The sequence below is a fragment of the Bufo bufo genome, chromosome 1, assembly GCF_905171765.1.
Source record: "Bufo bufo chromosome 1, aBufBuf1.1, whole genome shotgun sequence".
Taxonomy (NCBI): Eukaryota; Metazoa; Chordata; class Amphibia; order Anura; family Bufonidae; genus Bufo; species Bufo bufo.
Genome location: NC_053389.1, coordinates 696,001,558 through 696,016,108, shown reverse-complemented (window position 1 = coordinate 696,016,108; position 14,551 = coordinate 696,001,558). Strand labels below are relative to the sequence as shown.

General features: G+C 46.0%; 1 long non-coding RNA gene across 1 annotated transcript in view; it reads right to left on the bottom strand.

The window, feature by feature from the left end:
- LOC120985959 overlaps positions 1 to 14,551 on the bottom strand; it is a 1,109,413-nt gene that overhangs the window by 928,620 nt on the left and 166,242 nt on the right. The window lies entirely within an intron of this gene.

Genomic DNA, 14,551 nt, shown 5'->3' with positions numbered 1-14,551 from the left:
AGGAACAGGTTGTCTCAGTCCTGACATTAGTACCAGGGTCCTATAGGGTGAGTTAGGACATTAGGTATTCCTGTGTATGAACTCACCTACCTCTGGGGTCTGTTCATACTGGTAGTTAGTCAGGACTTTGATTAGGGTTTTTCTAGGAGGTGTCCATCTAATTTCCCTAGTTTTCAGGCCTTATTCCCTCCTATGTTCGGTGTGGTGTTTCCCTCCCACAACCAAACGTGACTGTCACGTGCCCTACCTCCTCTAAGGGCATGGTCTAAGTGAACCCCTCGATCTTCACAGTACCCCTGATGGTAGAGATAGACTTTCCCGACGGGAACACCAGGTAGCTACCTCTTGAGAAGAATATGCACACAAAACAGCTGGTCCAGGCAGACCAGGAGGTATCTGAGAAAGGTACCAGAGGTACAGGCGTTGTTAGCAGGCTGAGTCGTTACCAGGAGCAACAGTGCAGGACCAAAGGATGAGGCAGAAGTGAAGTCAGACAGGCAATAGGTCAGGGCAGGCGGCACAGGTACAGGTCAGGAAATCCGGATCGGCAACAAGAGAGTCAAGGCAAGCAGGCAGGAATCAAACGGGTAGCAGAATCCAGGAACACAAGTACGAGTCAAGAACACAGGCACACAAGTGGATATCAGGAACCTTAGCAGGACACAAGGACATTGATACTGAGGCATCTAGGAAGGGGGCTGAGCCACTTATATATGTGCAGGAGGGCTAGGATTGGTAAGCGAGGTCACATTACCTAACCCATAAAGCCCAGGAAGTGACGCACGCTGGCCCTTAAGGAAGTGCTGCAGGAAACAAGCAGCAAGCCTGCTGTGGCCAGGGCTGAGAGGGAACTGTGGAGTGGATCCCAGAACAACAGTACCTACATAGACAGAGCCCAGGACTGCAGGTGAATTGGAAGCACTGGCCGCAGAAAACTGCTGAACACGGCACCCGGGACCGCGGCGGTAAGCAGGGGGACAGCGGTGCACAACAGCCGCTGTTACAGTGACTACTCTGTGACTGTTATTGAATGGCCCAGCCAGAGCCCTGACTTAAACCCAATTGAACATCTCTGGAATGACCTGAAAATGGCTGTCCATGGACAATCCCATTTAGCCTGACAGAGCTTGAGAGGACCTGCAGGGAAAAATGGCATATAATTCCCAAATCCAGGTGTGCAAACCTTGTGGCATCATACCTAAGAAGACTGGAGGTTGTAATCACTGCCTAAAGTGCTTCAACTATGTCCTGAGTAAAGTGAAAATGCAATATTTTATTTTTTTTCTTTACATTAAATAATCAATGATTTTTAAACATTGTTTCACTTTCTCTTTATGGGTTATTGAGTATAGAATGATAGTCAAAACCTTTTTTTTTTATTTTAGTTCAAGACCACAACATAAAATGTGAAAAAAGTGAAAGGGTCTGAAGACTTTCCTAATGCACTGTACATTCTCACTATACTCAGTGGCAGATTATAATTGGGGGATTTGGGTCGGCCGCCCCAGCCTGGTATCGCTCGGGGGCCCAACGCTGACCCGAACGCCCACATACTGCGGCGGGGCACAGGAGCACATAGTTCCCTGACCCGCTGCCTATAATCGCCATAGACTTCAGGCCTAGTAGGCCTGAGGCCTATGTGCTGGTAAAAGCGCGGTATGCGTGGAGAAGTCATTGTCGCGCACAGGGCTTTGATGTGCGCGCGCCTGCCTTACCATTCCGGACACAGGTAAGTATAGTATTAGCCTTTTCTTTGTGTGTGTGTGTGCCAACTTTGGGGGGCAGAGGAGGACATATTACTGCAGAGACAGGGGGGCATATGTTTCCATGGGGGCAAATGTTTCCATGGGGGCAAATTACTTAATTGGGGACAGTGTGGGGGCAAATTACATAATGAAGGGCAGTATGGGGGGAAAATTACTTAATGAAGGGCAGTGTGGGGGCAAATTACTTAATGGATGGCAGTGTGGGGGCAAATTACTTAATGGATGGCAGTGTGGGGGCACATTACTTAATGAAGGGCAGTGTGGTGGCAAATTACTTAATGGATGGCATTGTGGGGGCAAATTACTTGATGGGTGCAGTGTGGGGGGCACATTACTTGATGGGGCAGTGTGGTGGGCACATTACTTAATGGGGCCGTTTGGGGGCTATTACTTGATGGGGAAGTGTGGGGGGAAAATTACTTTGTGAGGGCAAACTACTACATGGGGACAGTGTGGGGGAGATTACTATATGGGGTAGTGTGGGGGAAATTACTATATGGGGGCAGTGTGGGGAAAATTACTATATGGGGACAGTGTGGGGGAAATTACTATATGGGGCAGTGTGGGGGAAATTACTATATGGGAGCAGTGCGAGGGAAATTACTATATGGGGCAGTGTGGGGGAAATTACTATATGGGGGCAGTGCGAGGGAAATTACTATATGGGGCAGTTTGGGGTAAATTACTATATGGGGACAGTGTGGGGGAAATTACTATATGGGAGCAGTGTGGGGGACCTTGCTATTAGGGGACATTATTTTTGGGGACACTATACAGGCATTACCTGGAGCACAATATAGGATGTTAATATTACTAGTGGCACTCTAGGGGACTTTATAACTGCTGTAGACACTATAGGGACCTTTGGAACAATTTATCAAACTGGTGTAAAGTAGAACTGGCTTAGTAGCCCATAGCAAAAAAATTCCACCTTTCATTTTTGACAGCTCCTCTGAAAAATGAAAGGTGGAATCTGATTGGCTGCTAAGGGCAACTAAGCCAGTTGTACTTTACACCAGTTTGATAAATGACCCCAATTATGAGAAATCTAATGTGTCTGTGTAACAAACTCTGTAGAGACGAGATGCAGCTGAAAGAATTTGTCATGGCGGTCTGGGTCAAATGGAGGAGAAGAGGAAAGAGAAGATCTACAGTCGTGGCCAAAAGTTTTGAGAATTACATAAATATTGGAATTTGGAAAAGTTGCTGCTTAAGTTTTTATAATAGCAATTTGCATATACTCCAGAATGTTATGAAGAGTGATCAGATGAATTGCATAGTCCTTCTTTGCCATGAAAATTAACTTAATCCCAAAACAACCTTTCCACTGCATTTCATTGCTGTCATTAAAGGACCTGCTGAGATCATTTCAGTAATCGTCATGTTAACTCAGGTGAGAATGTTGACGAGCACAAGGCTGGAGATCATTATGTCAGGCTGATTGGGTTAAAATAGCAGACTTGACATGTTAAAAGGAGGGTGATGCTTGAAATCATTGTTCTTCCATTGTTAACATAGAAACATAGAAACATAGAATGTGTCGGCAGATAAGAACCATTTGGCCCATCTAGTCTGCCCAATATACTGAATACTATGGATAGCCCCTGGCCCTATCTTATATGAAGGATGGTGACCTGCAAAGAAACGCGTGCAGCCATCATTGCGTTGCATAAAAATGGCTTCACAGGCAAGGATATTGTGGCTACTAAGATTGCACCTCAATCAACAATTTATAGGATCATCAAGAACTTCAAGGAAAGAGGTTCAATTCTTGTTAAGAAGGCTTCAGGGCGTCCAAGAAAGTCCAGCAAGCGCCAGGATCGTCTCCTAAAGAGGATTCATCTGTGGGATCGGAGTGCCACCAGTGCAGAGCTTGCTCAGGAATGGCAGCAGGCAGGTGTGAGCGCATCTGCACGCACAGTGAGGCGAAGACTTTTGGAAGATGGCCTGGTGTCAAGAAGGGCAGCAAAGAAGCCACTTCTCTCCAAAAAAAACATCAGGGACAGATTGATCTTCTGCAGAAAGTATGGTGAATGGACTGCTGAGGACTGGGGCAAAGTCATATTCTCCGATGAAGCCTCTTTCCGATTGTTTGGGGCATCTGGAAAAAGGCTTGTCCGGAGAAGAAAAGGTGAGCGCTACCATCAGTCCTGTGTCATGCCAACAGCAAAGCATCCTGAGACCATTCATGTGTGGGGTTGCTTCTCATCCAAGGGAGTGGGCTCACTCACAATTTTGCCCAAAAACACAGCCATGAATAAAGAATGGTACCAAAACACCCTCCAACAGCAACTTCTTCCAACAATCCAACAACAGTTTGGTGAACAACAATGCATTTTCCAGCACGATGGAGCACCGTGCCATAAGGCAAAAGTGATAACTAAGTGGCTCGGAGACCAAAACGTTGACATTTTGGGTCCATGGCCTGGAAACTCCCGAGATCTTAATCCCATTGAGAACTTGCGGTCAATCCTCAAGAGGCGGGTGGACAAACAAAAACCCACTAATTCTGACAAACTCCAAGAAGTGATTATGAAAGAATGGGTTGCTATCAGTCAGGAATTGGCCCAGAAGTTGATTGAGAGCATGCCCAGTCGAATTGCAGAGGTCCTGAAAAAGAAGGGCCAACACTGCAAATACTGACTCTTTGCATAAATGTCATGTAATTGTCGATAAAAGCCTTTGAAACGTATGAAGTGCGTGTAATTATATTTCACTACATCACAGAAACAACTGAAACAAAGATCTAAAAGCAGTTTAGCAGCAAACTTTGTGAAAACTAATATTTGTGTCATTCTCAAAACTTTTGGCCACGACTGTACATGACAGGAGAAGTCACTGGATGTAAGAGGTATGTGGTGCTGTATTCCCCTATATGTAGAGCAGGCTCACTACTGTGACCTGCGTCTCATCTTCTCCTCCAAGTATTTTTTATTATAATCATATGTATTTTAAATTTGGCAACTAAAATTTTAATTTGTCACCTGCAGTCCTATGTAACAGCCCAGATAACAGTGATAACTTTCTGTGTACAGATAATGTAGTAGATGTTCCATGCAGTCCTATGTAACATCCCATATAACACAATAGTTCACTGTGTTATGTGGGGTGTTACATAGGACTTCAGGTAACATCTATGACATGGTCGGGTTCAGACTCCTGGCACCCTCACCAATCAGCTGTTTGAGGAGATCGCTATGTTCTAGTGAGCGCCGCAGCCTCTTTTCTCCTTACCAAGCACAGCTCTGTCCATTTGCTAGCACTGCGCTTGGTATTGCAGCTCAGCCCCAATCACTCAGATGAGAGCTGCACCTAGGCCACGTGATCGATGAATGTGATGTCATATGGAAGAGACTGTGGCACTCACGAAGCACCGCAGCCTCTTCATACAGAAAAAACCTTAAACTTAAAATGGAGGGAGGGGCCCGAGTTGGGTAGACAGCCCCGGGCCTATCATGCACTTAATCCGCCCCTGACTATACTTTTCTTCTTTTGGGAGTAAAACTTTGCCACTAATCACACATTACCAAATAAAATATTAACTCCTCTTTTAAATTGTATGATGTTCTCATTGGAATGACAGTGATTTTATCATTGTGAATCATTAACTGTAAAGTGTTATTTCAGTTTAAATAACTTATAATTAAATTTTTTAAATTCCTTTACATGCTGTGCTGGGTAAAGCAGCGATGCGTTTTTGTAATAGCTAGATCTGATTAGATTTGTTTCATGTTCATTACATGTTACATTATGATACTATTAATTTCTCCTCCACAGGGATGTACCAGTATCAGAAGGTTAAAAAAAACGCAGTGAACAATATTTTTATTTCTTCACTTCATCGATCCTGTGACCTGCACACTCACTGCCAACCAACTTCTTGTACTACAGTTTTAAAGGAGAGGTGCCAAGGAGAGAGGAACCACTTAAGGCCTTTTAGTTATAGTTACTAGATTTATGGAGATACAGGGAGTTCTTTTATTTGTCAAGTTTGGAGTCAGGAAGTGTAGTGTATGGACACAGGATACAAGGCCTAAACGTCAGAATGGTACTTTATTCTCACTAGTAGGCCCGGACTGGGACTGAAATTTAGCTCTGGCATTTTAACAGACAGTCCCACTGTGATGAATGTGAAATCTTTTTGCATATTTCACCCTTCTCCACCCCCAGTGCTACCTTCCATCACCAATACCAAACACACAGGAGAAGACAGCACTACATCTGTTACATCCAGTGACATCTCCTCTAATGCAGATGCTCTCTTTCCTCATCTTCTCCATTCTGACCAGACTGCCATAATAACTTCTTTCAGCCACGTCTCCTCCCTGTATAGTTTGCCACACAAACGTTCACTTTTCCATCCTCCTCCTCCATGTTATGCCCCAACAGTGTTATCCTGCTCCTACCCCTAATACTGTATCTGTTCTGCTCCCCAAATACTATACCGAAGAAATAACAGTACCATACAGATATTCCCCCCATACTTAGGCCTCATGCACACGACCGTTCCGTTTTTTACAGTCCGCAAACCTCGGATCCGCAAAAAAACGGAAGCCACCGATGTGCCTTCCGCAATTTGTGGAACGGAACGGGCGGCCCATTGTAGAAATGCCTATTCTTGTCCACAAACGGACAAGAATAGGACATGCTATATTTTTATTACGGGGCCACGGAACGGAGCAACAGATGCGGACAGCACACGGAGTGCTGTCCGCATCTTTTTCGGCCCCATTGAAGTGAATGGGTCCGCACCGGAGCCGCAAAAAATGCGGCTCGGATGCGGACCAGAACTACGGTCGTTTGCATGAGGCCTAATAGTGATCCCAAAAAGTCTCACTAATTATAATATGCTCTCAGAGTTCCCTCATTGCTTACAGTACCCTCTACAGTGATAATGCTCTGAGAGTGCCCCTGTTAGTAGTGACCTCCATATTGTGCACAATAATAATAATGCCTCCTAAAGTGCTCCCAGAAGTAATAGTGACCCCAGTAGTTCTCATATGCTCCTCTATAGTGCCTATAGTAGTTATAATAGGCTTCTCTATAGTGCCCCAAGTACTTAACATAGACCCTCTATAGTGCCCCTAGTAGTTATGATAGGCGCCTCTATAGTATCCCCGGTAGTTATCATAGGCCTAATCCTGGAACAGTTGGTCGCCATGAAGACATTGTGTAACATCCCAGGGTTATGTTACTAAGCTCTTTCTCCCCGCTACAACCTGTTAAGTGTACTTATATTGTCATCTTATGTAAGTCAACATCACATCCTCAGTAATGTGCATTATTCTCAGCCTGTTATATATAATTTGCTGTAATTTCCATGCACACCAGCAGGTGGCAGCAATGTATTCAGCAGGTCTTAGTTCAGTTTAGTATGTCTAGACCGGAATAGTATATTCCAGTCTAGCTCCCCCCTCTTTGAGCAGAAGTGGGGAGGCCCATGTCCTGTCTCATGGGGAGGAAAGGAAGTTCTAGTTAGTGTACCAGCTATCCCTGCTAGGAGAAGGCTGTGTTAGTAGGAGCTTATAGAAATAGGGATCCCAAACCAGAACCCTGTCTCGGTTGAGACCAAAGATCACCCTTCCCAGACTGAGCCTTCAGCCTCAGCTGGTTGACAAGTAAGCAGCACCTCCAGAACTACAGATCTCCAGGACGAAACATTCCCTGCGAGCAGAACTGTGAGTAACTTATCCTGAGACCAGGAGAAGCCAAATTCCTCCTCAGCTAGTCAGGCCCACACCAAGCAGAAGATAGAGCAGAAGACAGATACCTGCCAGATTCTCCAGGCATATAGTATAGAAGCAGAAGAGATATTTATCCCTGCCATACATTGCCAGAAACCTGCTGGGACCTAAGACTAATGCTGTATCTCATGTGGATTTAAGCTGCAACCAGTAAAGACAAGTTGAACTTTATTACAAGTCTGGATCGCATTCATTATTACCAAAATCCCTCAATTACTCCTACTAACAACACTCAATTTATTGCAAGTGAGCCAGGATCCAGGAGTCCAGCCGTACCAAGGTAGGAGACACCGTTGACACTACACAGAGACATTATCTCCACTCTGGCATTCCTCACCTGGTACGTGAGTTATAACATCTTAAAGGGCCCTGCAACAGTACCCTGCGCAAACTGCAATTGGCGTCACAAGCAAACCATAGACTTTTATACACATATCCTGACTCACTGCATAATTGTCCACCGTACCACGGTCCTGCTCATTGCATTAAGTGGCATCACGGGAACAGGATCGGATTGAATTGTGTGCCTACCCCATCCAACAGAACCGGATCCAATTCTGCGCTAAAACGGACCTAATCGCATGTTTCACAGTAGAGCTGCAGATTGTGCAAAAACCCTGAAAACTGACTTTGTTGCCTTGTTGCTGTGTCAGAAAGCGCTGAACGTGCGCTCCAGCATTCAAAGGGTTAATTCGCCATATTCATAAAATGGCGCTTCTTCTACATGCCCAGAAGCGGGAAAACATAGGAACGCCCTCTCAAGAGCTCAAAGATGTTGAATACGCCCCCCTAGAAGCGGGAAAACTAAAGACTGCCCACCATGAACTTTCTATTGTGAGCCGAGGGGATAAAGACTCCTCCCTCTGGGCTCCACCCTTATCTCTGGCATTCTGCTTGATCAAGGAGGCAGTAAAGATGGCGTTTCCTCAGCCCAAGTAGAATCAGATGGCTATTGGTGGAGAGCCAGTCTATGAGGAATACCCGCCGGAGATCCAAGTCTCCCAGCTTCTGAAAAATAGTGGACCCTCCGTCTTTGCCATGAGTCCGGAGGCAGTGGATTCATTCGCGGCCAAAGAGTCCGCGCCACTTACCCTGACCAGCGCTCCTGATGTACCAGAGGAGACCACTGTCATGATTCCAGTTCCCGCGGAGGAAGACAAGACTCAGATCAAGTCCCTGGAGGCTGTGGATCCCTCCGCTTCCAATCCTGTCAGCACAAAAGGTGAGACTTCATACCAGATGGCTGCCGACGCCGAACCTGCTCCCGTTGAGGACGCTGATGACGTTGCTGCGCAAGCCTCTAACCAGCCTGCACCGCAGACGGAGATGGGACCCCGTGATGACTACCAGTAGGCACCGGAACCAACCGCCCTCCCGCGACAACAGGTAGGAGCTGCCGCGCTCCCTGATGCCCCGGCCCGGTCCACATCTGCCCCTGCTCTGCCTCCCGCGTCTCCTGAAACTACCACCAGGCCTAGGCCTTCTCCGCCAAAGACACTTACTGGTGCGGTGGAGGCGGCTGGTGTTTCCACTCCGCCGCCCAGCTCCACTCCCGTTAAGCCGGGGAGCCTAAACCATGAGGTGCCCCGTGAGATAACTGCCTTTGCCCAGACGGCTTGGGAGTATAAATCCGCCGTCGAGGAATGGGTGAAACAGGTAGTGGATGACCCCCAGCCAGGAGACCCCAAGCTGACCAGACGGACTGGAACCGTCAAATGGGTCTCTGTTGAGAGGGGAGTCGGGTTCTTACAGGACAATTATTCCGGATCGAAGGTTTTTGTGGGCCGTCGCGCAGTAAAGCGACACTACCTGCCGCAGGCCCGTCACAACCTGTACGTGGGGGACCAGGTGGAGTATACCCTCATGCGTTCAGTACAGGGCCCTTTTGCCACTGGTGTGACCCTATTGGACAAGCCACTCACCCCTGCAGTCACCCCAGAGACCTGGCAGGAGTAACCAGGCTCTGCGGGCAAAATCAGATGCCTACAAGAGACCCTGGATGGCAGAATGCGGTTTAGAGAACAGCCCCAGCCTGAACCTGCTCCACTTATTCCTGACCTGGCCACGCCACCAACCCTGCGAGTGGGCCAGATTAATAACTCGGTCTTAACATTCAACCCGAAAGTGCAGCCGTACATCCTGCCTTGGAAGCAGCCTCAGGCACCTACTGCATCCTTGCCAGAACCCCTCCAGCCAGAGGTTCTGACCCCCTCTGTACCGGCTAGGGATTCCGGGCTACAACAGGTTACAGCTGCGTTTTCCAGGCTGTCAGCACAGCCACTTCAACCAGCCACCACTAGAGGTCAGTGGCGCACTACCACAGCTGCGACAATGAGCTACCAGAGGCAGGAGCGCCCTCTTATGCGCTTTAGTAGCTCAAGCAGCGAGGAGGACATGGATGCCCTCCTCTAAAATGTGTCCTCTACTACAAAATTAATGACATTTGGGAGCCACGTCGTGGACTATTCCTGACGGGTGAGGACCTGTTGGCAGTTGTGTGTTTTAACGTTTTTCTGTTTCAGGTTTACCCTAGTTAGTCCTCACCCTGATGGTCATGCTCTGTAAGGACTCCCCCCATCAGCATTTAACCCCTCACGTCCAAGTTCATTGTTTTATCCCCTTTCTCAGGTTACTTGATAGCCTTGTGCTTTTATAACATTTTATACCTCCTTGGATTACAATTGACTTTTAAAGTTTCCAAAGGATTCTACTACTTCAAGCACTTCAAGTCAAAGGACTCAAGTTATTGTTGAGCCTATCCTTGCATTAATAAATTGCACTATTTTACTAAAAATGTTTTATTGCAACATAAAAGCTTGCACCCAAAGCAAAGACTCAAACGAATACCTGAGCTCTCTGTGATTTTCATACAATGTAATATTATTGCACTAATTACCAGTTACCTGTTATGCAACGTTTAAGATAACATGCCCATTGTGTGTATTCTTTTCTAGGTGCCGCAATGTGAATTTATGCACTATTTGTGATGATTGTACTTACCATTGCACTTACCCTAAAATGTAGCAACTTACTCAAGTATGCCTTAATTTTACAGCTCTTATTCTCTCCTTCCTTTATACAGACTGCCTTCATACAGACGCTTAAAACTAATGGCCTACACCCGGTGATGTATACCCATAGGTACCCAGGGTAGGACCAAGTGGTAAGTCCTGGCAGATCCAGTAGTTACACAGGTACCCCCGCTGCTTTGGGAATCATTAGAAGCCCTAGGCTGCTCCTTCCCGCTTGTTAAATGTTCAGGATTGTTCCCATCCTGAGGTGTCTCATTTCCAGGAGATCCATGAGACCGTACTGCCCTCCTCCTGTGACATTGCCAGAAGTATACGGAGACGATAAATACCTCCCCTTCTGAGCCTTTTGCCTAAGGTAAGGCGCCTCAAGCCTTAGAGCCATATTTTAGCTTCCCCTCAGTCATCATAGTGATCGTGCTACAAGCCAAAATTCTCAGGCTTTGGTGCAGGGAAGGGAATACAGGATAAAGCCACCCTTTCATTTGCAGGCATTCCATTACATAATGGTGGGATTCCATTACATAATGGTGGGATTCTTTGGTATTGGTGGACAATACTTAAAAGTCAGTCAGTAAAGGTTTTGCTTTGTGCAGTATTTAGGTTACCTGGTTATACCAAGAGAAGGAAACTGTGTGTTGGACACCTTACTCTAGCGGGCAGGAACCTGGGGAAAGTCGTTTCATGTTTTGCCTTTGTATGTCTTTATATGTAATTCACGCAGCACTTTGTATTTATTGGGTACCCTAGAGCTGGTTCTTTCTCACCCTCCTAAGCATAAGCCGAGGGCGGCTTAACTCAAAGTAAAGGGGAATGTAACATCCCAGAGTTATGTTACTAAGCTCTTTCTCCCCGCTACAACCTGTTAAGTGTACTTATATTGTCATCTTATGTAAGTCAACATCACATCCTCAGTAATGTGCATTATTCTCAGCCTGTTATATATAATTTGCTGTAATTTCCATGTACACAGCAGGTGGCAACAATGTATTCAGCAGGTCTTAGTTCACTTTAGTATGTCTAGACTGGAATAGTATATTCCAGTCTAGCTCCCCCCTCTTTGAGCAGAAGTGGGGAGGCCCATGTCCTGTCTCATGGGGAGGAAAGGAAGTTCTAGTTAGTGTACCAGCTATCCCTGCTAGGGGAAGGCTGTGTTAGTAGGAGCTTCCAGAAATAGGGATCCCAAACCAGAACCCTGTCTCGGTTGAGACCAAAGATCACCCTTCCCAGACTGAGCCTTCAGCCTCAGCTGGTTGACAAGTAAGCAGCACCTCCAGAACTACAGATCTCCAGGACGAAACATTCCCTGCGAGCAGAACTGTGAGTAACTTATCCTGAGACCAGGAGAAGCCAAATTCCTCCTCAGATAGTCAGGCCCACACCAAGCAGAAGATAGAGCAGAAGACAGATACCTGCCAGATTCTCCAGGCATATAGTATAGAAGCAGAAGAGATATTTATCCCTGCCATACATTGCCAGAAACCTGCTGGGACCTAAGACTAATGCTGTATCTCATGTGGATTTAAGCTGCAACCAGTAAAGACAAGTTGAACTTTATTACAAGTCTGGATCACATTCATTATTACCAAAATCCCTCAATTACTCCTACTAACAACACTCAATTTATTGCAAGTGAGCCAGGATCCAGGAGTCCAGCCGTACCAAGGTAGGAGACACCGTTGACACTACACAGAGACATTACCCCACTCTGGCATTCCTCACCTGGTACGTGAGTTATAACATCTTAAAGATCCCTGCAACAGTACCCTGCGCAAACTGCAATTGGCGTCACGAGCAAACCATAGACTTTTATACACATATCCTGACCCACAGCATAATTGGCCACCGTACCACGGTCCTGCTCATTGCAATTTCACCACAATGTCTGCTCTGCCTCATAGACTTTAGGATTAGCTGCCTCTGGCCTACGTAAGTGAACGGCCCTGCCTTCAACTGTACATTCTGAGGATAGTGATACAGTTATATCTGCAGCAGCCATGGTCCCATGTTCAAATGTTTTAGTATACGCAAATGAGCCCCTAGGAGCAACAGGGGCATGAACATTACTCCTAGAGGCTCAGCTCTCTCTAAAACTCTCGTGCCCTATGCACTCTGATTGACAGGGCGAGGCAGGTGTTATGATGTTTTCACTGCCTGGCCTTGTCAATTAAAGTGCAGAGGGCACGGCAGTTGCAGTGGGAGCAGAGCCCGCGTTGTTCCTAAAGACTCAATTTCATATATTTTAAAAAAGTTCCCCTTGATAGGTAATATTTCCCCAATAGGTATATTGTCCTCGATGGGTTCTAGTGTCCTCTGGTACTTAATATTTTTCTTTGATAGGTAATAGTGTACTCTGATAAGCAATAGTGCCCTCTGATAGGTAATAGTGCCCCGGATAGATACAGCATCTCGATAGGAAATAGTACCAAGGATACATAGAGTGCCTCCAATAAGTGTAGCGGCCCCTGATAGGTAATAGTACCTCCATTAAGTTACAGTGCCATCAATTGATATTAGTGCCCTCAATAGGTAATAGTGCCCCTCTGATAGATTACAGCACCCAGTATTGTTATTAGTGCCCCATTTATAATAGATACATTGCAATAAAACCATCTCACCTGGGAAATCTGCATATGACAGTTGAACATCATGGTCTTGGTCCCATCTTCCTAGGCGCCAACATTTTTTAGAAAATTTATGTTTTATAATATGCAAATGAGCCCATGAGGGTGGAGCCTTTGCACTTTGTTGGACCCATAGGCTCCGTTCACTGCCCTTCATGCCGTGCCCCCATGACCGACTGACAGGGACAGGCAGTGAAGATGTACTCATGGCTCTGCAGGTTTGCAGGAACTCATTCGGCACGCGCTGTACAACGATGTTGCTCTCTATCCCTGTACAGCCTGTGCGCTGAGTACAGTGACCTAGGAAGATGGGACCAACACCACGATGTTCAACTGTCAAGTGCACATGTCTCAGGTGAGACGTTTTTTTTGCAAATTTGTGACATATCTGATGACAGAACCACTTTAAAAGGGGTTTTCCAGTTACATCAAGTTATCCTTGATCCACAGGATAGGGGATAACTATTAGATCAGTGGGGGTTCTATGCTGGAAAGGGGATCTCAAACCCCATGGAGCTGACCTGAAGCGAACAAAGTAGTTGTTTATAAAGGGAACCTGTCATGTGGATATTTGATTATAATCTAACTAATTATATACAATTATTAACTACTAAAAAGTACCTTAGATGTATTCACTTACTGGTGTGACAGATGGTTACCTCATAATATACACACAAAGATGCCACATGCCGCATGCTAATGAGCTGATTTGAGTCCAGCGTGATGTGAGTGAGTCCAGCGTTTTTTTAATTCAGAGATATAGCCACTCCCCTGCCCACCTGCTGCTGATTCATATGGAAAATAACTGTCAATCAGCAGCAGGTGGGCGGGGAGAGTCAGGAGCTCATGAATATTCAGGACTCATCATTATGAGCTGGAGCTTTTCAATACAAGATGTTGGCAGATTGACTGGGTCAATTAAAGAAAGTGACCCAGCATTTTGCTAAGAGAATCAGTCACTTATTTATGTTGCCCTTAGTTAGGACACCATAAAACTGGTGACAGGTTCCCTTTAAAATATGCGTGACCACTCCATTACTTTCATTACTATGTGAGTTTCGGAAACAGCCAAGTGCAGTACTTGGCTATTTTCCGCAACTCCCACAAAAATGAATGAAGCAATTGCACACATATCTATTCCATTCCAAAACCCTGTTCACTTCAGGTTGGCTCCATGGGGTTTGAGGTCCCTGTTTTTATGATTGGTGAGGGTCCCAGCTCACAGAGTGCCGGCCTCTTCTAACAGCTGATTGGCTGGGGGTCCCAGGTGTCGGACCACCACCAATTTGATATTAAGTACTGGATAACGCCCTTAATGTCGGTATATCAGGAATTGGAATTTTCAAAAATTGACAGGGCACATACAGTCCTGATCAAAAGTTTAAGAC